The sequence below is a fragment of the Pseudophryne corroboree genome, chromosome 5 (assembly GCF_028390025.1).
Source record: "Pseudophryne corroboree isolate aPseCor3 chromosome 5, aPseCor3.hap2, whole genome shotgun sequence".
NCBI lineage: Eukaryota > Metazoa > Chordata > Amphibia > Anura > Myobatrachidae > Pseudophryne > Pseudophryne corroboree.
In genome coordinates, this window is record NC_086448.1 from 365,845,853 (window position 1) to 365,869,532 (window position 23,680).

Genomic DNA, 23,680 nt, shown 5'->3' on the forward strand with positions numbered 1-23,680 from the left:
GTACCAACAACACCACCACCACCACCACCACCACCTGCTGCGCTGCCAGGTATTGTGTAACGAGAAATCTGGTGTGACTGTCATCGTTGTTACACTACTGTACATGTGTCCTGGATACTGTATAGTACATGTTACAAATTGACAGCTTCACTTACAGCACTGTTGTTTTTTCTCACAGTACCACCACCACCACCACCACCACCAACACCGTCTGACCAGCAGAGCTCTGGAAGTGGTAATCATTATTTTTGTTACAGACACACTAGTTTCCTACAGTATTACTGTAATTTTTTTATTTTACAATACTTGTTATCTTGTACACACAGACCGCCTTGTTATTGATACCGAGGAGGAGGAAATGGGGGAGCCTTCAGGCCAGCCTGGTAAGAATTGTAATCTACTGTACAGTACTCTACATTCTACATTCATTGATTTATTAACAGTACCAATGGCTTGGGTTTGCGTGACCAGTGGTCAGGATTCCAGCAGTCAAGTGACCGACAGCGGTATCCTGATTGCAGAAATCCCATTGACTTTTCTTTTTGTTTTTTTTTATATTCAACACAGATGTCACTTACGTGGACTCTGAGTCGTCGGAGGAGCCGCCACAGTATAGTAAGTACAGTAGGATTTTCTCAAGCCCATTCTTAAAAGTATTGACCAAGTCCACTTTTATTACTTTTCAGGCAGGGAATTCCAAACATGTACTGTACAGTATTTCCCTCACTGTGAAGACCCCTTTTCGCCTCTGTGTGCGAAATCGCCTCTCCTCCAACACGAGTTAAATACAGGCACAGTACAGTACTGTATGTCCCCTACCACTGGACAGTCATTCTGCTCCTACTGTATTATGAATATATCTCTGCCTCCTGTAGCACTGTACTACTGTGCAATTTTGTAGTAACTGTACTCTACTGTATTTTGTTTATAATATTTTTTTATTTTCCACTCAGTAATTATTGACAGTGATGAGGAAGGGGAGAAAAAGCCCTCTCCCCAACTTGGTAAGTAAACTAAAGTATTGTACTGTACTGTACATTGTGTTAAACCAATGGGTTGGGTTTGCATGACCAGCAGGGTGATCCTGATGCATCCTGATTGCAGCAATCCCAACAGGGTGAGGTACGGTATCCTAACCCTCCTCCACTACCCCCTGATTCTGGCCTCGACATTCTCGTCTCTGTGTGCGAAATCTACTCTCCTCCTCCAATTCCTGACTGAATTTTTGCTTTACTGTATTCAACACAGAATACAAAAGTATATTTCATGGAATTTTTGCTTTCACAGGCCCTACACTGTCACAGGCGGTGGCGGAGGACTCTATGTCCATCACCTCACTGCACCCATTAAGTAAGTCCAGTCCGGTACATCTTGCCTCTGTAGAGCCAGTTTGAGCAAGGAGAGATTGATTGCTTCTTTTTTTGGTGGGGGCCCAAACCAACCTGTCATTTCAGCCACAGTCGTGTGGCAGACCCTGTTTATATAACATAAGGGTGGTTGGGAGGGCCCAATCACAATTCCATCTTGCACCTCTTTTTTTATTTATTTATCTTTGCATCATGTGATGTTTGGGGAAAATTGTTATAAGTGACATCCTGTCTGCCACTGCACTGCCACTCCTAAATGGGCCAGGTGTTTGTGCCGGCCACTTGGGTCGCTTAGCTTAGTCATCCAGTGACCTCGGTGAAAATTTTAGGACTACAAATAATATTGTGAGGTGTTCAGAATAGACTGGAAATGAGTGGAAATTATGGTCATTGAGGTTAATAACACTATACAGTAGGATCAAAAATACCCCCAAATTCTACGATTTAAGCTGTTTTTGAGAGGTTTTTGAAAAAAAGCACCAGGATCCAAAACAAGTCCGAATCCAAAAGCAAACACAATAGGACACGAGGATGTGCACGGAGACTGGAGGGGGGCGAGGTTCAGGGGGAATTTTAAGAAAAATTACTTCACAGAAAGTGCAGTGGACAAGTGGAATAGCCTCCCATCAGAGGTGATAGAGCCTAAAACAGTAGAGCTACAGTATTTAAACATGCATGGAAGAGACATACATAAGGATATCCTTACAAAGAAATAAGGATCAAATAAGGTTTGATGTAAAAAAAAGGTTAAAAAAAAGAGGCAGATTAGATGGCCAAAGTGGTTCTTACAGTATTTGTCATCAAATTCTATGTTTCTGTATGCAGACCCTCCAACATGACCCGCCGCACTGCTCTGTTTCTAGACTTCCCTCTTAATTTATGATTTCCATCACCTGTGTTGAACTAGTTATATGATAAGAAAGCTGTTTCTTCACAGGTGATGGCAATAATAAATTAAGAGGGAAGTCCAGAACCAGAGCATTTTGTACCTAGTGGGGCGGGTCATGTTGGAGGGTATGTGTATTTCCTGGAATGAACCTTTTTTTTTTCACATTAATGTTTTTTTTCACAGGCCCTACACTGGAACAGGCCATGGAGGAGGAGGAGGATGATGATGATGATGATGCTGCTGCATTTAGTGGTAAGAATTATTACTGACATTGATCTGATGCCATCAGAGTAGCACTTTTCATCAGATTTTTCTGGCAAATGCGTAGAAATCGGATGAAAATTGTTTTTGTTTGAACTGGTGATATTGCCCATACAGTAGCAACCGATCACATCCCACATTAACATTTACAGTATCTAGTTACACTTACAGACGATAATACAGTACATTAGGTAATATTTGATTGGTTGCTACTGTATGGACAACATCCTGTTCTAAAAAAAACACCCATCTTACTCAATTTCTCTCTCTCTCTCTCTCTCTCTCTCTCTCACCCCTTGTCACTGTCTCTCCATTCATCTCTCTAGATACTGTCAGTGATGAATTTCCCATTAGGCACGAGAGGCACGTACTGTACCTAGTGGCGGCATCTGTTTGGGGGCCTCAGTTGGATGCTTACAGTATGCTAATACTGTCATCCCAAAAATTACCACTACAGTAACTGCTAAATATTTTAAGTGTACTGTACAATATGCACATACAGTACTGTACAGTATACATAATTCAAAAGAAAAAAGAGTTGCTACCTTATTCTAGTCATAATCACCGGCATACGGGTCACTCACAAATTTTCTGATGGTCTCGGTGGGGTCCCTTGGAATCACCATGCCTGTCACAAGCATACCTTTTTTTACCCACCTGACACTGGGCCTGGACACTAGTGTACTATTACTATACTTTTTACTGTATACTGTATCTTATAATATTCTTCTCTTTTACCCACAGACGACGAGCCAGAATACATTTTTGGTAAATATACTGTACAGTAGCAATAGTTGGTACTGTAATTACAGTATTTTTTTTCTCCAACATTATTTTAAGTCAAACTGATATGACTAACTGTATTTTATCTTTTTACAGTCCGTCGCCAACCAGTGGAGGAGACACCTGGTAATAAAATATAAATACATAATGCACTGTACTGTATTCTAACTTACTGTAACATGTATAACACTGAGCTGATCATCTTCACACCCTCTGACATAACCTTACAGTACATACTGTACTTTCTCTCTTTTTTCACCCTCTTCACTCCACAAATGCATGCTGCCTTTCCTGACTACTGATATAATAGTGTGCAGAGCGTAGCGAGGCACCGTGCCCACCGCATGGCGAGCGAAGCAAGCATAACGAGAATAAGAGACACTATTGCATGATATGTTGTGAATAAAGTTGCAGTACTGTGTGGCGTCATTTCAGATTGGGGAATTACTGTGTGTCCATGCCCCTTCCCAGCAAGAACATGCACCGTTTTGGGATGCACACCGAATGTGCACACTGTTGCTATTTTAAACATACAGTACTGTAGGTTGGAGGAGCACCAAAATGAGGACTGCTATGGTTGAGGGGTGATGGTGCTGGGAAAGGGGTACAGGATCAGAGGCGGAAATAGCGTCTGTGCAAGGGGGCAGCATCCAAAAACTTGACTAGGGAATCATAATATTTATGGCTGGCTCTGAGTACAGTCCACTATTATTGATAGTACTCCCTACAACACCACCTACAGTACTGTAACCCTCTTTTTTCTGAAGCGGTCATGAAATGTCATGACTGCTAATACATACAGTAAATGTCTACAGTATTTGTACTGTGGTGTTTTATTCCTTTGACAATTTGTTTATGACCTATTGAAGCTAAACTCTTGTACAGTACTTTATATTTTGAATACCAGCAATACAGTATAATACTGTACCTACAGTATACAGTAATAATTGTATAGTATTTGAATGTGACTAAATGTTTTTTTTTCTCCAATATAGTGCCAATGATTTATGGGGGCCCCAGACAGGGGCAAGATAGGTGGGCTGGCCCAGAAGCGGGCAGGCAGCAGCCCACTTATACAAGAGGTAAACTAAAGCAATGTTTAAATTACCTCGACAGCATACAGTAGTGTTTGATTTACTGTACTGACAATACAGTACTGTACATTGTAAATAACAAGATTGTCTAATATAGAGTAAAGTACTGTATTGCCATTACTACACTGTAAAGTATTCAGTATTTGTTTTGTAATACTGTCCTTTTTTTCCCACAGAACAGTTGCAGCGTGCCGTTCTGCTCCTGCGGGTGGTGGTCCACCTCTTAGTGGACCACTTTTTTAATTTGTTGTTAAGATCATTTTACATTTTTTTTTTTTTTTTTAATAAATGTTTGTTATTGTACTCCATTGTATAGTATCTTTTTCTACTGTATAAGATAGGCATACTGTACACCATACAATTATCTGGCAAGATCTGGCTGTTTGTAATGAAATTCTCTCGTAATTTAGCTGTGGTGTACCTCCTGAGTGTGCTGGCGTGCTTTCTGTCCAGTTTGGGGTGATTTGGAGCAAGTTTGGTCGGCCATCTGGCCGACATGTGCTGTCGACTGTTTGGCAAACATGTGTTTTCCCTCCAGCATGTGTGTGTCAGGCATTTTGTGTGTGTCAGGCATTTTGTGTGTGTCAGGCATTTTATGTGTGTCAGGCATTGCTGTGTGGTTCCACAAATGTTAGTGTGTCAAAGTGCTGACCACTGACACCACTATTTCACTTTGGACCGCATGCCTTTTGTGGAACCACACAGCCCAGCATGACTTATTGCTGGGCTGTGTGGTTCCACAAATGTTAGCGTGTCAAAGTGCTGACCACTGACACCACTATTTCACTTTGGACCGCATGCCTTTTGTGGAACCACACAGCCCAGCATGACTTATTGCTGGGCTGTGTGGTTCCACAAATGTTAGCGTGTCAAAGTGCTGACCACTGACACCACTATTTCACTTTGGACCGCATGCCTTTTGTGGAACCACACAGCCCAGCATGACTTATTGCTGGGCTGTGTGGTTCCACAAATTTTCTTGGAAAACAAATGAACATGAGTGTCTTTACTTTAATACTTTTTTTTTTTTTTTCCCACAGATATCTATATACACAAGAAAAGAATGTAACGAAGAACAAACTACTTTTTTGTTTTAATTAACTTTCAAACTTTATTTAAAAAAAAACACCTTTTTTTTCTTCAATAAACTTTTAAAAATAGAAGTTTCCTGTGGTTTTTATTAAAATATGAAATGCAAGATGCCTAACCAAGTTGTTTTACATACAGTATACCACTCTTAATTGAATTCCCATCATACAGTACAGTAGTACTAATTTATACAGTACAGGAAGTTGGGAATACAAACATTGGAAACCACGTCATGTTTATTTTAAGAAACACTTTATTTACGGACAAAATCATTTGGAACATGTAACATCACACATACTGTACTGTATTGTAATAAAGCCAACATCACACATACTGTACGGTACTTTAATCAAAAGGTAACAGCACAAATACAGTAACAATATCAACTTTAACATTTTTATAATTTATTTTTTTGTGGTGGTGGTGCTGGGTAATGGTTTTTGTACTTTATTTTTAGGTTTTGCTTTTTTGAATTATTTTTCGTTTTTGTCTTTTGCTTTTTAACACTGTCGCATACGGACACCAGAATAGAGGACTGACAACAGCAGCCCCTGGATGGAAACGCAGCCCAAGGCCCCAGATGGACACAGCACAATGGACTCGGCTGCTACTGGATAGATACAGCAGCGCCCAAAAAATCAACAGGAATAAAAGGGGCAACTTGTAACAGGCCCTTACATTACCAGGAATGTGGTGAGCCAAGTTCATGCACTCCCCTTTGAGTAACCAAGCTGCTCCAAGTGGATTCAGCACAGTGCATGCAGCCCCAGAAAATGTACAGGTCATACAGGTACATTGACACAATTTTTTAGCTTCAGCTGTGTGAAGCTGATGTGCTGAAGCTAGGAGGTAGGTAATGATCTGGTTTCATCATAGTCGAGCTTCCAAGTCATTTTCCTCTTCGTTCTCAGCACAGAGTTTATGGTATCCCTTATCTTCCTCTTTTCTGGATCACCAATCCTCACGCGGCGTTCACACCTAGCCATGATGTCATGTACCAGATTTTTGGGCAGCGGAAGTTTGCCCTTGGAACCATCAAAGTTCACACGATTGGCCCACGTCAAGTATTTGTCGTACCGTACATGGTGCTGGAACAGAGAATATGCATATTTCTGAATATGTCCATTTGAAGCTCTGTACAGATGGTCGTCCAGGGAAGTTGAGATGACAGCCAGGGCAATATTGTTCAGAGAGCCTCCGAATGTATTGCGAAGTGGCCTGTGAGCAGGTGTGCTGGTCATCATTGGTGTTCCTGGCAACAGCACACTTGAATCCAGGCCTCTGCGGTCGTCCAGCCCTCTGCGGTCGTCCAGGCCTCCTCTGCGGTCCTCCAGGCCTCCTCTGCGGTCCTCCAGGCCTCCTCTGCGGTCCTCCAGGTCTCTTCTGCGGTCCTCCAGGTCTCTTCTGCGGTCCTCCAGGCCTCCTCTGCGGTCGTCCAAGTCGCTGACTTCGTCCAGTCCGCTGCTGTGGTCCAGGCCTCCTCTGCGGTCCTCCAGGCCTCCTCTGCGGTCCTCCAGGCCTCCTCTGCGGTCCTCCAGGCCTCCTCTGCGGTCCTCCAGGTCTCTTCTGCGGTCCTCCAGGCCTCCTCTGCGGTCCTCCAGGCCTCCTCTGCGGTCCTCCAGGCCTCCTCTGCGGTCCTCCAGGCCTCCTCTGCGGTCCTCCAGGTCTCTTCTGCGGTCCTCCAGGCCTCCTCTGCGGTCCTCCAGGCCTCCTCTGCGGTCCTCCAGGTTTCCTCTGCGGTCCTCCAGGCCTCTGTGGTCGTCCAGGCCTCCTCTGCGGTCGCCCAAGTCGCTGACTTCGTCCAGTCCGCTGCTGTGGTCCAGGCCTCTGCGGTCCTCCAGGTCTCTTCTGCGGTCCTCCAGGCCTCCTCTGCGGTCGTCCAAGTCGCTGACTTCGTCCAGTCCGCTGCTGCGGTCCCCCAGGCCTCCTCTACGGTCGTCCAGGCCTCCTCTGCGGTCGTCCAGGCCTCCTCTGCGGTCGTCCAGGCCTCCTCTGCAGTCGTCCAGGCCTCCTCTGCGGTCGCCCAAGTCGCTGACTTCGCCCAGTCCGCTGCTGTGGTCCAGGCCTCTGCGGTCCTCCAGGCCTCCTCTGCGGTCGTCCAAGTCGCTGACTTCGTCCAGTCCGCTGCTGCGGTCCCCCAGGCCTCCTCTACGGTCCCCCAGGCCTCCTCTGCGGTCGTCCAGGCCTCCTCTGCGGTCGTCCAGGCCTCCTCTGCGGTCCTCCAGGCCTCCTCTGCGGTCCTCCAGGCCTCCTCTGCGGTCCTCCAGGCCTCCTCTGCGGTCGTCCAAGTCGCTGACTTCGTCCAGTCCGCTGCTGCGGTCCCCCAGGCCTCCTCTACGGTCGTCCAGGCCTCCTCTGCGGTCGTCCAGGCCTCCTCTGCGGTCGTCCAGGCCTCCTCTGCGGTCGTCCAGGCCTCCTCTGCGGTCGTCCAGGTCTCTTCTGCGGTCCTCCAGGCCTCCTCTGCGGTCGTCCAAGTCGCTGACTTCGTCCAGTCCGCTGCTGCGGTCCCCCAGGCCTCCTCTGCGGTCGTCCAGGCCTCCTCTGCGGTCGTCCAGGCCTCCTCTGCGGTCGTCCAGGCCTCCTCTGCGGTCGTCCAGGCCTCCTCTGCGGTCCTCCAGGTCTCTTCTGCGGTCCTCCAGGCCTCCTCTGCGGTCGTCCAAGTCGCTGACTTCGTCCAGTCCGCTGCTGCGGTCCCCCAGGCCTCCTCTGCGGTCCCCCAGGCCTCCTCTGCGGTCGTCCAGGCCTCCTCTGCGGTCGTCCAGGCCTCCTCTGCGGTCGTCCAGGCCTCCTCTGCGGTCGTCCAGGCCTCCTCTGCGGTCCTCCAGGCCTCCTCTGTGGTCGTCCATGCCGCTGACTTCGTCCAGTCCGCTGCGGTCCTCCAGGCCTCCTCTGCGGTCCTCCAGGCCTCCTCTGCGGTCCTCCAGGCCTCGGTCGTCCAGGCCGCTGACTTGAACCGCTTGGTGGTGTGTTGCAATGATGGTGCGGCAAACTCCAACTTGCCATTCTTCCCTCGTTTGTTCAATGACTTTCTTCATGGCTTCTACCATCTGTTCCTTTATGCCTTCTTTAAGGCCAGCCACATCGGTCTGCAGCTGATTGACCTGTCCACCAACTTCTGACTCCATATTGGTCACCTTACTGAGTAGCTCCTTTAGTAAAACAGGACAGGTACACTGGCAGTCCTGCACTTTGGTGTTCACATCTGTGAAATGCAACCTTCTTCGTGGTGAATGTGTCATGTCTTCTTGTCCAGGGGTGGCTACATGGTCCAAAAAAGAAGCTTCCTGATGCAGCGTGTTTGTCACGTCCTCTAGCACCGGTATTTCCAGATTCATTGGCTGAACACTGTGATCTGCAGGAGATGGAACAATTACATCATTTGCCACACCACATATCATCTCCAACGTATTATTCTTTGCCTTGGCATTTTTTCGTGGTTTCACCACATTTTCTTTCTGAGCCGCCTTGGCAGTTTTCTTCTTCTTTTGTGGGACTAATGCAGCAAGTTTCTGTGCCACTGATGGGTGGGTTTTGGCACTCCCGTAAAATCTGGTAGTCTGAATTCTTTGTCTTTTGTCTAAAAATATAAAAACCACAATAAGAAAACATGTAAAGCACAGCATGCTAAAAATAGCAAACAACTGTACATTTTCAAATAAAGTGCACAACAGTAAAGTGCAAATACTGTACAGTATTTGCCTTTTTTCCCTGTGCCTCCCAACAAGAACCTCTGCAGGAGGGACAGAATGCTCTGTTACGGACTTCATTTTAAATATACAGTATGATTACCATCACCTGTGCGAACAACTATACTGTACAGTAGTTACTGTATTTGATAAGATAGGTGTTTCACCACAAGTGATAGCAATCATTCAGTACTACTGCACATACCTGTAGTACACCGGGATAAGCAAGGTCTATGTACATTACGTTATACCGAGCTGGATCGCTTAGCAACCTGACAAAATGGCCACCGACCGTGAACTCCCAGCACGTGGCAGCGCTTGGATATGGAGTGAGATACAGTATGGTACAGTCCAGGGGCAATGCTGAAGGAGCGTCACAATCCCCTAGCTCAATTACTAGAGCCATCTTAACAGCAGTGTGGGCCCCTGGACACAGCAATGCACTGGGGCCCCTACCCACTCACCAGCGGAAGGGGTGGGGGGAGCTATCAGCGGCAGCTTTGATGCTCCGCGGGGGATAGGGGGGGTTCTATCTTTCGCTCAGTATGTACAGTAGGACCTGGAGAAATAATTTCTGCTAATTATTCCTTTACTGCACAGATGGGGCAGGAAGGAGAACACTAAACTGTAGAAGGGGGCATTGTGCTGAATGAAGGGGCCCTGGTACATGACTTCCAGGGTGGTAGGGGGTGTTTAATACACAGGGGAGGAGTGGATAATGGAGTGGGCTTAATATTAGTGCTATGGACTGCAATTAGTTTCCTGTATGAAACAGATACAGTACAGTAAATAACCCTCCTTGGAAGTGCATGGGCCCTGTGAGACTTACAGTAGTGTACAGCATAAGGGTCGACTGACATGATGTACAAGCATTACATACAGTACATGTCAGTACTGTATGTAAATTCTTCAATTATTGCCTAACAACAATGCTGCTTACTGTATATTAAATACTGTAGGCCTAGAAATGTGCATCTCAATATAGTAGTTAAAAACACAGGGGCCTATGTGGATAAGCGAGTTCTATGCACACTAAAAATGGCCACCGACCGTGAACCCCCAGCACGTGGCAGCGCTCGTATATGTAGTGAGATACAGTATGGCATACATTTCACAGTTCAGGGGGCAATGCTGAAGGAGCGTCACAATCCCCTAGCTCAATTACATTGGGATAAGCGAGGTCTATGCACATTACGGTATACCGAGCTGGATCGCTTAGCAACCTGACAAAATGGCCGCCGACCGTGAACTCCCAGCACGTGGCAGCGCTCGGATATGGAGTGAGATACAATATGGCATACATTTCACAGTTCAGGGGGCAATGCTGAAGGAGCGTCACAATCCCCTAGCTCAATTACATTGGGATAAGCGAGGTCTATGCACATTACGGTATACCGAGCTGGATCGCTTAGCAACCTGACAAAATGGCCGCCGACCGTGAACTCCCAGCACGTGGCAGCGCTCGGATATGTAGTGAGATACAATATGGCATACATTTCACAGTTCAGGGGGCAATGCTGAAGGAGCGTCACAATCCCCTAGCTCAATTACATTGGGATAAGCGAGGTCTATGCACATTACGGTATACCGAGCTGGATCGCTTAGCAACCTGACAAAATGGCCGCCGACCGTGAACTCCCAGCACGTGGCAGCGCTCGGATATGGAGTGAGATACAATATGGCATACATTTCACAGTTCAGGGGGCAATGCTGAAGGAGCGTCACAATCCCCTAGCTCAATTACATTGGGATAAGCGAGGTCTATGCACATTACGGTATACCGAGCTGGATCGCTTAGCAACCTGACAACATGGCCGCCGACCGTGAACTCCCAGCACGTGGCAGCGCTCGGATATGTAGTGAGATACAATATGGCATACATTTCACAGTTCAGGGGGCAATGCTGAAGGAGCGTCACAATCCCCTAGCTCAATTACATTGGGATAAGCGAGGTCTATGCACATTACGGTATACCGAGCTGGATCGCTTAGCAACCTGACAAAATGGCCGCCGACCGTGAACTCCCAGCACGTGGCAGCGCTCGGATATGGAGTGAGATACAATATGGCATACATTTCACAGTTCAGGGGGCAATGCTGAAGGAGCGTCACAATCCCCTAGCTCAATTACATTGGGATAAGCGAGGTCTATGCACATTACGGTATACCGAGCTGGATCGCTTAGCAACCTGACAAAATGTCCGCCGACCGTGAACTCCCAGCACGTGGCAGCGCTCGGATATGGAGTGAGAGATGGTATACATTTTAAAATACACCGGGATAAGTTGTACAGGCCATGGAGCAATGCACAGGGACATTCATCATTTACGTACAGTATATAAATAATTGTAAACCGTAAATGAAAGAATTACCGGTCAAATACTGTATGACGAAACTGTGTCAATGAGCTGGAACAGTATGGCCTGTGAAGAAGTTTTCGAAGGCAGAAACGGAGAGCAAATTATCAGGAGATTTCTGAAAGGTCGGAGAAGATCCACACAGCAAGTCTGCCTACGAGGAAACAGATTTGCAAAGTGGGTAGCGGGCGGTGACTGAGACGCTCTTTTATTCACATTCAAAAGTACAGTATGCTCTGTGATTGGTGTAAGGATGAATGCGCCTATATTGGCACCAATCACAGCGGTAAGAATTCCTTTTGTGTGAATGTGAATAAAAGAGCGTCTCAGTCACCGCCCCGCTACCCACTTTGCAAAGCTGTTTCCTCGTAAGCAGACTTGCTGTGTGGATCTTCTCCGACCTTTCAGAAATCTCCTGATAATTTGCTCTCCGTTTCTGCCTTCGAAAACTTCTTCACAGGCCATACTGTTCCAGCTCATTGACACAGTTTCGTCATACAGTATTTGACCGGTAATTCTTTCATTTACGGTTTACAATTATTTATATACTGTACGTAAATGATGAATGTCCCTGTGCATTGCTCCATGGCCTATACAACTTATCCCGGTGTATTTTAAAATGTATACCATCTCTCACTCCATATCCGAGCGCTGCCACGTGCTGGGAGTTCACGGTCGGCGGCCATTTTGTCAGGTTGCTAAGCGATCCAGCTCGGTATACCGTAATGTGCATAGACCTCGCTTATCCCAATGTAATTGAGCTAGGGGATTGTGACGCTCCTTCAGCATTGCCCCCTGAACTGTGAAATGTATGCCATATTGTATCTCACTACATATCCGAGCGCTGCCACGTGCTGGGAGTTCACGGTCGGCGGCCATTTTGTCAGGTTGCTAAGCGATCCAGCTCGGTATACCGTAATGTGCATAGACCTCGCTTATCCCAATGTAATTGAGCTAGGGGATTGTGACGCTCCTTCAGCATTGCCCCCTGAACTGTGAAATGTATGCCATATTGTATCTCACTACATATCCGAGCGCTGCCACGTGCTGGGAGTTCACGGTCGGCGGCCATGTTGTCAGGTTGCTAAGCGATCCAGCTCGGTATACCGTAATGTGCATAGACCTCGCTTATCCCAATGTAATTGAGCTAGGGGATTGTGACGCTCCTTCAGCATTGCCCCCTGAGCTGTGAAATGTATGCCATATTGTATCTCACTACATATCCGAGCGCTGCCACGTGCTGGGAGTTCACGGTCGGCGGCCATTTTGTCAGGTTGCTAAGCGATCCAGCTCGGTATACCGTAATGTGCATAGACCTCGCTTATCCCAATGTAATTGAGCTAGGGGATTGTGACGCTCCTTCAGCATTGCCCCCTGAACTGTGAAATGTATGCCATACTGTATCTCACTACATATACGAGCGCTGCCACGTGCTGGGGGTTCACGGTCGGTGGCCATTTTTAGTGTGCATAGAACTCGCTTATCCACATAGGCCCCTGTGTTTTTAACTACTATATTGAGATGCACATTTCTAGGCCTACAGTATTTAATATACAGTAAGCAGCATTGTTGTTAGGCAATAATTGAAGAATTTACATACAGTACTGACATGTACTGTATGTAATGCTTGTACATCATGTCAGTCGACCCTTATGCTGTACACTACTGTAAGTCTCACAGGGCCCATGCACTTCCAAGGAGGGTTATTTACTGTACTGTATCTGTTTCATACAGGAAACTAATTGCAGTCCATAACACTGAAGTTGTATTTTCAGTACTGTACAGTATACAATACTTAAATTTGAACATCAGGTACTGGATAGTAAACATGTACAGTATTAACTTCTATCATAAAACTCTTATGCATTTTCAGATGTGTAAATTTTAGACTACAGTATTCACAAATGTTTTCTCTCCATACAGGAATTATAGTTGGACAACATGCCAGTAACTATCAACAAAACGATGAGCAAGATAATCGCCAACATGAAAAAAGAAAATAAAACCATCAAAGAGATCCATGCATGGCTCAAGGAAAGTGGCATTATAGTCACTTTAGAAACGGTGCGCTATCATGCATTCGAGAGAACAACGCCCAGATTTGTATTTCCTACAAAATGCACATGGTACGTACTGTACACTACTGTAATGTTTAAATGACTTGCTTTATACCATAAACAATTTTTTTGAAATAAAATAAAAACTTCATCAATTGTAACTGTGATTGTGCTGTTCATGAATTCATATTTTTCATACTGTATTGTACTGTAGGAGAGTGCAACAAATTGTGGAGGAACTAACTCGTGAGGATGATGAGCGTACTGCTCTGCAAATAAAACGAATTCTCCATTCCAAGTATGACCTGGACATATCGGCCACCAGCATCAGAAGGATGCGACGGAAAATGGGATGGACCTTTGGCGCAACAAGGTAAAATACTGAAAGCAGTATAAACCATACAGTAAATGCACTGTTAATAATCCCTTGATACGTGATATAATAATGCCATAAATCATTATACAGAGTGTGTACTTTATACTATATACAGTATGTGTGTGTGTATATACTGTATATATTCTATCCCAAAAGAGATACCTACTGTATAGGCACTCAGAGACAGCAATGAAGCATTGCCGGCTTATTGTGATGATTACATACTGTATACTGTGTGTGTGTGTTTGTGTGTATGTACAGTATGTATATATATATTACTCTGTATGTAACTTAATGTACTGTATGTACAGTTTAATGTATACAGTAGGTATATAATACAGTATACTGCACATACAGTCTACTGTATATACAGTAATCTGTAAATCTGTAATTTCATAACTGTATCTGATTTCATTATTTTTGGCTCTTCACAGGATATCTCCAATGATAAGAGATGTGAATAAAGAAAAGAGAGTGGAACAGGCACGGCGATGGATTGAGAGTGGTGAAACATTTGATGATGTCATTTTCACAGATGAATCGTCTGTTGCCCTTGAGCGGTTCTCCAGAATGTCATTCAGGAAACGTAACCATATCTCTTTAAAACCACGCCCAAAGCATCCATTGAAAGTCCATGTATGGGGAGGCATATCACGATTAGGAGCTGGTCCCCTATTATTTTTCGAAGGTACAGTACTATACTTTATTCTGTGCCTGTGTTCTGTAAAAATACATGTTGTACTGTAGAGTACGTGTAACTGCACAATAAAAGGAGTTGCTTATTAATGAACAACATTTTTTGATTTCTGTAGGAATCATGGATAAGAAATATTTCCAAGAAACAATAGTAGAGAAATGTATGGTGCCATTTGTGAATAAATATTACCCAACTCACCATAGGATATTCCAAGACAATGATCCTAAACACTCCGCCTCAGCCAAATTTATGGAAGAGAAAGGTATGAATTGGGAACGCACACCACCAGAGTGAGTATTCTTTCAACAGTGTACAAGTAAAATTTTGGATAGCACTCTAGTACTGTAAAAAAAATTTTTGTTTAATAAACAGTACAATATTGTATGTTTAATTTTCTCTATTTACTGTAATGTAATTAATTTTTTCTATACGCTTTTTTTTTATTTTTATATAGATCACCAGACATGAACCCAATCGAATTAGTGTGGGCTCAATTGAAGAGGTACGTTAGGAGTGTTGCAAAGCCAACAACAAAACAGCAACTGGTGGATGGGATAAAGAAATTTTGGCTAGAAGTACTCACACCTGAACATTGTAATAATTATATAAATCACCTGTATAAAGTATTACCTGTTGTAGTTGAAAGAAATGGTCAAGCCACAAATATGTAGTTCTGTATTTTCTGTTTAAAATTTTAAATTGGTGCATTATTAAAAAAAATGATAAAATTGCCTTTGTCTGATTATTGCATAAACTAATGTAGAATATTATACAGTAGTAATGTTATTGATGTGTACTGTATGAACAGTTATTTTCAGTTTTATAAGTCCTGAATAAGAGTACTGTACATTTTGATCAGTGCAGTACATGGAATCGGATGTTGTAATACTTTATTTTTACATTAATATTGATGTTTTTCCAATAAATATTCAATTTTACAGTATGGTACGGTACAGTACATGAGGGTACCTGTACAGTATGATACGTCATTATGGGGGAGAAATACTGTATCCACTAAATGTACAGTAAAATGTTTTTTTCTTATTACAAACACACAAATGCATCTCAGATGGAAATATGCTATACACAGCAGACAGCTTATGGTGACAGAACTTCCCTACTGTATCCCCACCCATAGTCGTGGTATATTTTAGATTGCCTAATGAGACACTCCTGCAGCATTGCCAATGATTCATGTAAAACCTGTGTGCAAACAGTATCTGTATTGAATGCAAAGTACAGTAAGAGTACAGTATACAGTATTATCAGAGCCAAACCTGACCAACATGATGCCCTAGGCTAGATTTTGGCTGATGCCCTCTTGCACAGATGCTACGTAGTTCCGCCTCTAACCCTGCACCCCTTTCCCAGCACCATCACCCATTTTGGCGCTCCTACCCCCTATAATCTAAATAAGAACAATGTGCACATTTAGTGCCAGCCCAAAACAGTGTACAGTATGTTCTTGCTGGGAAGGGGCATGGTAACACAATAATACCCGAAGATGAAATGACACAACACAGTACTGCAACTTTATTCACATTATATCATGCAGTGGTGTCTCTTATTCTCATGACATCATATCATAGTACCACATTACTCCTAACAGTAATGCCCCTTATTCACATTACACCCCACCACATTCATCTTTATTTACATTAGACCACAGGTTCTCAAACTCAGTCCTCAGGACCCCACACAGTGCAGGTTTTGCAGGTCTCACAGAATCACAAGTGAAAAAATTAGCTCCACCTACTGTATGGACCTTCTAAAATGTGTCAGTTAGTAATGAATACATCTGTGCACTTGCTGGTTTACCTGCAAAACATGCACTGTGTGGGGTCCCGAGGACCAAGTTTGAGAACCACTGCATTAGACCATGCAGTAGTGCCCTTTCCTTATGTTACACCAGAAAATATTGTAGTACACCTTATACACATACAGTACAGTAATGCCACACATTAGTAATGCATTTCATATTTAAATTTTCTGATTTAATTTCATAGAGCCGCAGTCACTCACAGAATATAGGCATGTACTGTAGCATCTCATTTTATTCTGCAGAAGCTGATTATTCCCGTTTGGCTAGTTTGCCGCCTCTGTACAGTATATCACAATAGAAAAAAGTTATAGTGTCAGTGAAAAAAGCACCTCATGACAGATACTGTACACAAGCTCATGTCTAAATACTGTATACTGTAAGCAGTGACATTAAGGGGTACAGTACTGTATATGCAATTGCAGTCGAATTCCGGAAGGAATACGGAAAAAATGGACACGGGATCCCCCATCTTTTTAGAACCAGCACCGGGCTCTGCGCCTGGTCCTGGTGCAAAAAATAAGGGGGACAAAAAAAGCGTAGGGGTTCCCCATATTTTTTGAATCAGCACTGGGCTCCACTAGCTGGACAGATAATGCACAGCCGGGGGAGACTTTTATACCGGTCCCTGCGGCCATGGAATTAAATACCCAACTAGTCACACCTGGCCGGAGTACCCTGGAGGAGTGGGGGCCACTTAAATCAAGGGGACCCCCCTCCAGCCACTCGATTATCTCTATCACCCCTGTGTATTGTAGCTAGGGGATTGTGACGCTCCTTCAGCATTGCCCCGTAGCCTGCAAAATCTGTGCTGTTATTTGCTCCATAGCTGAGTGCCTCCTAGGAGCTACTGTAGGAGTCACAGGCGGTAGCCATTTCAATTGAGTCTGCCCTGCTATAGAATTGTACAGGTATGTGTACATTACCGTACGGTGCATAGAACCTTTACAGTAGAAACTCTCCTGCAGCTTTGGCCTGCTTTACTGTATGTACTGTAAAACTTGTGTTTTGTCAGTTTGCTATGCGACCGAGCCCGGTGTAACGTACAGTACTGTAATGTGCATAGACCTCGCTTACAGTATCTCTGTGTATTTTGGCTAGGGGATTGTGACGCTCCTTCAGCATCGCCCCGTAGCCTGCACAGCTTATGCCATTTCTCATTCCATACCCAACTGCTGCATGCCACGAGGTGGGGGTTCAGGAGGTGGGGGTTCATGGGTAGTGGTCGTTTTGACAGTGTGCTATGCGATTGAGTCCGGTGTTCCGTAATACTGTATGCAATCCTACAGTGGCTTATCCCTCCCCTGTGTATTTTGGCTAGGGGATTGTGACGCTCCTTCAGCATTGCCCCATAACCTGCACAAGGGTTCAGGGGCGGCGGCCATTTTGCCAGTGTGCTACAGTATGTCATCGAGTCCGGTGTACCATAATATGCATACTGTGTATTTTAGCTAGGGGATTGTGACGCTCCTTCAGCATTGCCCCATAGTCTGTACAATCTGGACTATTACTTGCTCCGTAGCCTAGGGCCTCTGTGGGGCAAGGAGTCATAGGTGGTAGCCATTTCTATTCAGTCTGCCCAGCTACAGAATTGTATGTGTACTGTGTACGGAGCATAGTACCTTAACCTGCATAGAACCTGCACATTATGGTACACCGGACTCGATCGCATAGAACCGCTCATGCAGCTACTGTATGCCCTGGTTTACAGTATGTGAATAAAAAAAATAATAAAGTGTCTGAAAAAAACTACAGTAACATGCATTCGTACTTAAGGAATCGAACCCTGGACTCTGAGTATAGGAAGCGAAACACTTCACCACTTCGCCGCAGACAAATGTATAAATCCGTTGGTTTTGATTATGCTGTAATGGCTACGGGATTAGGACGATAACATACTGTAGAAAATTCCTAATCTTGAGAGGCAATAGTGAACTTGTAACACACATCCATTTGCGACAGTGTACACTACTGGTTTTACAGTACTGTGTTTTGTCTGCGGGACTTGGACGCTCACATACAGTATTCATAAAGTATTGTAGATGGATCATATACTGTATGCTGTACTACTGTATTTGCGTCGGTGTCGTACTGTATATACAGTACTGTATTAAATAATGCAGCGTAATGAGTACAGTATTTGCTGTATGCAGCGTAATGAGACGCCTTAGTAAAGTAGTCCTTATTATGTATGTCAGTATTGTATTTTACGGGAGACCACACGCATGCGCAGTGGTGATTGTAAAAAGCGACATCTGGTGGCTGATCGCAGGTATTACACGTAAAGGTAACGCCAAACGTCAAATGTCTGTCTCCGTGCGATTAGATAGCCTCTCTGTGGCTAGGTGCGCCTCGCTACGCCACAGTACGCTGCGTATGGTCGAACGGGACAACCGCCGCGGCCACTCAAGATAAAGGTGGCTACATCTGTACATGGTATTCAAACCAATGACCGTCTTAATTTGATAGTGCAAACCCAACACCTTACCAACTGTCCTAAACAGTCTATGCATATCAGTCACCCAATTTATCAGATATTTTAGTAAATAAGCTACAATGTCCAATGTACTAAACATGATATATTCTATGGGGTGTCATAAGAACGTCATTAGAATACTACTAAAGTTCTAAGACATGCATTCAATATTTGAATAAATAAAGATAAAATAAAGCTATCTCTAGGGTTTCACTAAAAAGTCCATTGGAAGACTTGACTATTGTTGTTAAAAGACATATGCATTATATTGTATAGAGCCACAAACCACACTAGTAAAAAAGAAACAAGCTTACATGGGATTCAAACCAACGACAGTCTAAATTTGAAAGTGCAAACCCAACACTTTACCAACAGTGCTAACCAGTCTGCACACAAGCCACACAATTGATCAGAAATTTACGTAAATCAGCTACAGTGTCCAAGGTAGTAAACATGATATATTCTATGGTGTGTCATAAGCAAGTCATTAGAATACTTTCCTACTAAAATTATAAGACATATGCATTCAATATTTGAATAAATAAAGATAAAATAAAGCTATCTCTTGGGTTTCACTAAAAAGTCCATTGGAAGACTTGACTATTGTTGTTAAAAGACATAGGCATTTATATTATAGCGCAACAAACCACAATGCAGACTAGTAAAATAAAAACATGGTTACATGGGATTAAAACCAATGATAATCTTAATTTGATAGTGCAAACCCAACACCTTACCAACTGTGCTAACAAGTCTGTGCATACCAGTTAACCATTTTATCAGAGATTTAAGTGAATAAGCTACAATGTCCAAGGTACTAAACATGATATATTCTATGGGGTGTCATAAGCACGTCATTAGAATACTACTAAAGTTCTAAGACATGCATTCAATATTTGAATAAACAAAGATAAAATAAAGCTATCTCTTGGGTTTCACTAACAAGTCCATTGGAAGACTTGACTATTGTTGTTAAAATACATATGCATTATATTGTATAGAGCCACAAACCACACTAGTAAAAAAGAAACAAGCTTACATGGGATTCAAACCAACGACAGTCTAAATTTGAAAGTGCAAACCCAACACTTTACCAACAGTGCTAACCAGTCTGCACACAAGCCACACAATTGATCAGAAATTTACGTAAATCAGCTACAGTGTCCAAGGTTGTAAACATGATATATTCTATGGTGTGTCATAAGCAAGTCATTAGAATACTTTCCTACTAAAATTATAAGACATATGCATTCAATATTTGAATAAATAAAGATAAAATAAAGCTATCTCTTGGGTTTCACTAAAAAGTCCATTGGAAGACTTGACTATTGTTGTTAAAAGACATAGGCATTTATATTATAGCGCAACAAACCAAAATGCAGACTAGTAAAATAAAAACATGGTTACATGGGACTAAAAACCAATGACAGTCTTAATTTGATAGTGCAAACCCAACACCTTACCAACTGTGCTAACCAGTCTATGCATACCAGTCATCCATTTTATCAGAGATTTAAGTAAATAAGCTACAATGTCCATGGTACTAAACATGATATATTCTATGGGGTGTCATAAGCACGTCATTAGAATACTACTAAAGTTCTAAGACATGCATTCAATATTTGAATAAACAAAGATAAAATAAAGCTATCTCCTGGGTTTCACTAAAAAGTCCATTGGAAGACTTGACTATTGTTGTTAAAAGACATAGGCATTCATATTATAGAGCCACAAACCACACTAGTAAAATAAAAACATACTTACATGGTATTCAAACCAATTACCGTCTTAATTTGATAGTGCAAATCCAACACCTTACCAACTGTCCTAAACAGTCTGTGCATATCAGTCACCCAATTTATCAGATATTTAAGTAAATGAGCTACAATATCCAAGGTACTAAACATGATATATTCTATGGGGTGTCATAAGCAAGTCATTAGAATACTTTACTACTAAAGTTATAAGACATATGCATTCAATATTTGAATAAACAAAGACAAAATAAAGCTATCTATTGGGTTTCACTAACAAGTCCATTGGAAGACTTAATTGTTGTTAAAATGCATATGCATTACATTGTATAGAGCCACAAACCACACTAGTAAAAAAAAACAAGCTTACATGGGATTCAAACCAATGACAGTCTAAAGTTGATAGTGCAAACCCTACACTTTACCAACTGTGCTAACCAGTCTGCACACAAGCCACACAATTGATCAGAGATTTACGTAAATCAGCTACAGTGTCCAAGGTAGTAAACATGATATATTCTATGGGGTGTCATAAGCAAGTCATTAGAATACTTTACTATTAAAGTTATAAGACATATGCATTCAATATTTGAGTAAACAAAGAGAAAATAAAGCTATCTATTGGGTTTCACTTAAAAGTCTATTGGAAGACTTGACTTTGTTAAAAGACATAGGCATTCATATTATAGAGCCACAAACCACAATGCAGACTAGTAAAATAGAAAGACGCTTACATGGGATTCAAAGCAATGACAGGCTTGATTTGATAGTGCAAACCCAACACCTTACCAACTGTGCTTACAAGTCTGTGCATACCAGTCAGTCAATTTATCAGAGATTTAAGTGAATAAGCTACAATGTCCAAGGTACTAAACATGATATATTCTATGGGGTGTCATAAGCAAGTCATTAGAATACTACTAAAGTTCTAAGACATGCATTCAATATTTGAATAAAGAAAGATAAAATAAAGCTATCTCTTGGGTTTCACTAAAAAGTCCATTGGATGACTTGACTATTGTTGTTAAAAGACATAGGCATTCATATTATAGAGCCACAAACCACAATGCAGACTAGTAAAATAGAAAGATGCTTACATGGGATTCAAAGCAATGACAGGCTTGATTTGATAGTGCAAACCCAACACCTTACCAACTGTGCTTACAAGTCTGTGCATACCAGTCAGTCAATTTATCAGAGATTTAAGTGAATAAGCTACAATGTCCAAGGTACTAAACATGATATATTCTATGGGGTGTCATAAGCTAGTCATTAGAATACTACTAAAGTTCTAAGACATGCATTCAATATTTGAATAAAGAAAGATAAAATAAAGCTATCTCTTGGGTTTCACTAAAAAGTCCATTGGAAGACTTGACTATTGTTGTTAAAAGACATAAGCATTCATATTATAGAGCCACAAACCACACTAGTAAAATAAAAATATGCTTACATGGTATTCAAACCAATTACCATCTTAATTTGATAGTGCAAATCCAACACCTTACCAACTGTGCTAACCATACTGTGCATACCAGTCACACAATTTATCAGAGATTTAAGTAAATAAGCTACAATGTCCAAGGTACTAAACATGATATATTCTATGGGGTGTCATAAGCAAGTCATTAGAATACTTTCCTACTAAAGTTATAAGACATATGCATTCAATATTTGAGTAAACAAAGAGAAAAAAAAAGCTATCTATTAGGTTTTACTAAAAAGTCCATTGGAAGACTTGACTATTGTTGTTAAAAGACATAGGCATTTATATTATAGAGCAACAAACCAAAATGCAGACTAGTAAAATAAAAACATGGTTACATGGGATTAAAACCAATGACAGTCTTAATTTGATAGTGCAAACCCAACACCTTACCAACTGTGCTAACCAGTCTATGCATACCAGTCATCCATTTTATCAGAGATTTAAGTACATAAGCTACAATGTCCATGGTACTAAACATGATATATTCTATGGGGTGTCATAAGCACGTCATTAGAATACTACTAAAGTTCTAAGACATGCATTCAATATTTGAATAAACAAAGATAAAATAAAGCTATCTATTGGGTTTCACTAACAAGTCCATTGGAAGACTTAATTGTTGTTAAAATGCATATGCATTACATTGTATAGAGCCACAAACCACACTAGTAAAAAAAACAAGCTTACATGGGATTCAAACCAATGACAGTCTAAATTTGATAGTGCAAACCCTACACTTTACCAACTGTGCTAACCAGTCTGCACACAAGCCACACAATTGATCAGAGATTTACGTAAATCAGCTACAGTGTCCAAGGTAGTAAACATGATATATTCTATGGGGTGTCATAAGCAAGTCATTAGAATACTTAACTATTAAAGTTATAAGACATATGCATTCAATATTTGAGTAAACAAAGAGAAAATAAAGCTATCTATTGGGTTTCACTTAAAAGTCTATTGGAAGACTTGACTTTGTTAAAAGACATAGGCATTCATATTATAGAGCCACAAACCACATTGCAGACTAGTAAAATAGAAAGACGCTTACATGGGATTCAAAGCAATGACAGGCTTGATTTGATAGTGCAAACCCAACACCTTACCAACTGTGCTTACAAGTCTGTGCATACCAGTCAGTCAATTTATCAGAGATTTAAGTGAATAAGCTACAATGTCCAAGGTACTAAACATGATATATTCTATGGGGTGTCATAAGCAAGTCATTAGAATACTACTAAAGTTCTAAGACATGCATTCAATATTTGAATAAAGAAAGATAAAATAAAGCTATCTCTTGGGTTTCACTAAAAAGTCCATTGGATGACTTGACTATTGTTGTTAAAAGACATAGGCATTCATATTATAGAGCCACAAACCACAATGCAGACTAGTAAAATAGAAAGATGCTTACATTGGATTCAAAGCAATGACAGGCTTCATTTGATAGTGCAAACCCAACACCTTACCAACTGTGCTTACAAGTC